Source organism: Eutrema salsugineum, unplaced genomic scaffold (assembly GCF_000478725.1).
Source record: "Eutrema salsugineum unplaced genomic scaffold, Eutsalg1_0 scaffold_11, whole genome shotgun sequence".
Taxonomy (NCBI): domain Eukaryota; kingdom Viridiplantae; phylum Streptophyta; class Magnoliopsida; order Brassicales; family Brassicaceae; genus Eutrema; species Eutrema salsugineum.
Genome location: NW_006256901.1, coordinates 3842382 through 3846807, shown reverse-complemented (window position 1 = coordinate 3846807; position 4426 = coordinate 3842382).

Below are 4426 nucleotides of genomic sequence, written 5' to 3'. Positions count from 1 at the left end.
CATGGTGAATAGGGATTATGAAATAAGCCTAGGTAAAAGAGGAAGAAGAGATTACCAGAAGATGAGTCGGACACTTTTATTTATAAACACATTAACTAATAATTATGCAGTAAATAAAATATTTATCAATGTGCTTAATTCTCTTATCTTGAATTAAGTTATATTTTTTATGGTAATTTTCCTACAAATAAAAATTTACTTCCAAAAACTATATAACAAATATATCATATTATTCTAAACACAAATTAGATTATATATATATGATGTGAATAGTAAACATGAGAGTAAATAGGTGGAATTAGTAGAGTAATAAAGAGGAAAAGAAAATAAAAAATGAAAATAAAAGAAAGAAAAGTAAATAAATTTATTTGTTTATTTTTATTACGCTCCTTCCCTCTTCAAAGAGAGGAGTAACAAATTTTCGTTTTTTTAAGAAAAGACAACAAAAAATTAGCATAAAGTAGACTTTTATTCACTTGATTGGGAACAAGATAGAGTAAATGAGTGTAAAACATATTTTACTCCAATACATTTAACCAAGCAATCAGTTTTTTAATATACAAAATACACGGGTCTTCTCCTAGTATATATAAAGGTAAAACAAAACACTTAAATAACTAGGAAAAGGAAAGCTGTTTATCTAAAAAAAAAGAAAGAAAAATTAAAGAAAAAGATTACTTACACCAAAATCCAAAAGAATAACAGGCTTGCTTGTAGAGCTTTTGCTGCTGCTTTTACTTATGACTTTTGACTTTAAAAATTTTTGGCTGTAAAACTGTTTTTTATTTTAAAAATAATAATTATTTTTTTTTCAAGAATTTTTAACCTATATTTAACAAAAAATTTTAGATATTTCTGAAAAAAAATATGGTGCAAAAAATTATATAAAATAGATCTCAAAATAATAGAAAAAGAGATTAACTTCGCTCTCTCTCTCGTTGGCAATTACATAGGCGACTCTAAACAAAACCGTCGGACCTCGTTTTCTTCATAGTTTCTGGCCGGCGTCGGCTTTTCCGGCGTCGGTCGGTCATCTCTGTTTTCTTAATTCTCTTCTCCTTCACCATTCCACTAAAAAAGCCAATTACAAACAATCATCTTCATCTGTCGTCTGCAATTTTCACCGGCGGTGTCGATTCCCACATCTGCCATACTCCTCTATTCTGTTTATTTTATGTTATGTTTGATAATAAAAGTGCAACAATCTGGGAATGTCGGTTTGAAAGTAACAAGACTTTCATTACAATTCTTCCTTATCCCTTCGAAGAATCCTTCGCTGACTCCCATGGTTGATGCAATCACTCTTCTCCTCCTTGGAGTCTTCTTCTGGTACCCATTATGGTGGTGTTGCCAGTGATTTATCTCTGAGATCGGTTGGCATTACTTGAATCAAATTACCCAGTTTGATCCAAGTATGGAACAATTGTCTCAACGAATTATATTACCCAACACTTGATGGTTTAGGTATATAATTTGGATTTTTGATCCGGGGATAGAAGAGTTTAGGGTCAGCGAAGATGATGAACGACAAATTTGGAATTTAAATTTGTATTCTTCAGTTTTTCTTACTCTACTGGAAATGGCGCTTGTATGGGAACAACCACCATGGAAACCGCCTAGGAGGGAACCAGGTTTTGGAGCATATTATGCAGTTTTTTTGTTGTATGGCGACATGCGTACAGTCGTTGAATATTGGCAGTCTCAAATCTTTTTTCTATCGAAAGAATCAATAATTTGGATTCTTTTTTGAAAAATATCTATAGATTCTTATTTGGGAATGTGTCAATAACATACAGCAGGAGATAAGATTGATTATAGCCAAAGAAAATCGCATCAGATCAAATGCGATCAAGGAAAGAAAGCATGAACACTATTTCAGCAAGGAAAACTCGGAGAAAGAAATCGTTAGAATTTCTATTTGTTGTATCTTTGTTATTTTATTGCTTTGTATATTTATTTTTATGGATTGTTGTATTTATGTAACTTGATTTTCAAATTAATAAAGATAGATGTTAAAAAAAAGAGATTATAATAATCAATTAAATTTTGTTATGAATAAATTATACAGAAATCTATAAACATATTTGAATAATGTAAGAGGAAGAAAAGAGAGAGAGAGAAAAAAAAATATATTTTTTTACTTTGATTTTGTAAAAGTCCCTCCTACATAACTTTTAGAAACCAAGACAAAAACTGAAAAAATGTGACTTTTAAGACTTCTGACTTAATAAATTAAAAAAGCATGTTTGACAAAAAAAAAAAAAGACTATAAAAACTGTTAAATGCTACAAAAGTCTTGAAAGTCTAACACCAAGCAGGTCCAATTTTCTCCTACATTTATGTTATGTAGGCTGCATTATGAAAAAGAAAAAAAGCAAGATAAGAAACTTATAATTAAAGACACGCTAGTTTGAACTTTGAACACCTTCAACATTACTAGAAGATAGGGGTGGGCGCTGAGCGGATATCTGGGATTTTGTGGATATCCGTGATTCGCTCCGCTCTGTCCGGATAATTATTTTTCCGATCCGTATCCGCTCCGTAATAATCCGGATATCCATTTTTTGGATATCCGCCAAAAATCTAAATATTTGCCGGATATCCGATCCGCCCTATAAAAATATTTAAATAATAATATATTTAAAATAAAAATTTAAAAATTCAAAATTTAGCTAAAAATTACAATATTTTCTATAAAAAATATTTTTTTCTTAACTTATTACATTTTAATATTTATAATAATCAAATTTATAAACAAAAATTCACAAAATTACATTTATATATAATAATTATACGCTTTATATGAATTCTTATCTATCTATATATACATATATATTTATAACGGAGCGGAGCGGATATCCGTCTTAAATGTTTTTAGTATTTGTGATTTGCTCCGTTTTTAACGGATATTGAATTTTAGTATTTTCTTTGCTCCATAAAATTACGGATATCCGGATTTTTCGGATCGAATCAAGACGAATAACGGATCGAAGCAAATATAACGGATATTTTGCCCAGCCCTACTAGAAGATGGTGTATTATATGGGAAGATTAACTAGATTAACCTTAATGTTTACAATTATTACTAGAATGACTTTGTAAAAATTGAGGTTATTCTAGTAAAAATCATGTCTAAATTGCCCTTAAAAGCCTGTTGTCGAAAAAATTACAAAAATGTCATTAACAATTAATTTCCACATCAGCAAAAACGTCACTTTATTTACAATAATGCCACCGCTTTTCTCGAATTTACATATGTCTGCCATATTTCAATTACTATAAATCTACCAACTTCATTATAACAGATTTGATAGGGTATGACAGACTTGTTTACGAATAGTAGATTTTTAATCGAATGTCAGACTTAAATCATTAACTCTGTTGTACATGATGATAGATTAATTACATATGGTAGACTTGATTAGATAACACAGACTTGTTTCAACATGTCTGTCTTGCATGGCGAGAAACTTATTTTTTTAACAGACTTATTAAAATCTGATAGACTTTTTTTGTGTGCATAGAGATATTAAATTACTTTGTCATAGTCCCGACAAACATATGTAATATTTGACAGTTTTAATATACGATACATAAATCTGCGACAAGTTTATTGTTTTGTCTGACAGAGATATTCTTCAGAGACATGATAAAGATGTGGCTTTGGTGACAGAGTTAAAGTAATGCTGAATAAATCTATGAGGACACAAACTTATTAAATTGCTAATTTAATTACTCATATGACTCGGACGACATGACAGAGTTATTTTTACGACACAAAAAACTTATATTAACCTGCTTTGGTGGCAAATTAACAATGTCGACGACATAACATATTTGTTTTGTTACTGGATTAACCTTTCTTTGATAGAAGACTTATTCTCGGCAGATATATATAGCTCAGTGACAGTAAAGTTTAAAAATAGACTTACGGATTACTTATGACAGATATGTTACCGACGGTTTACCCATAATTACCTTTACGTGTGGTGTTGAGAAGCTGCTAGAGGTAAAATTCAAAACTTGAGTAAAAACTCTGTAATTTTTCTTCTAACATGTCCACTTTGTTTTGCAGTCACGTGTGAATTACGCTAAACAGTTTAGAGTGCAAGCTATTGATGCACATCAGTCGCAGGTGACGCTTGGGTCGTCTACGCATGTAGTCAATCTAACCGAAAAAAATGTTCTTGCCGAAGATTTGACTTGGAGAAGTTACCATGTGTACACACACTTGCAGCAGCAGACGCAAGAAACACATGCCGTATGGAACTTTGTCATGCTTATTACACTAAATACTACTTGTACAACGCTTATAGTGGCATCGTGATGCCAAGAGATTCAGATTTGCCTGTTCCAGAAAATGTGGCTTTGAAAGTTTGTCAGCCACCAGATGTACGTCAGCCACCGGAAAGACCGAAATCGAGTA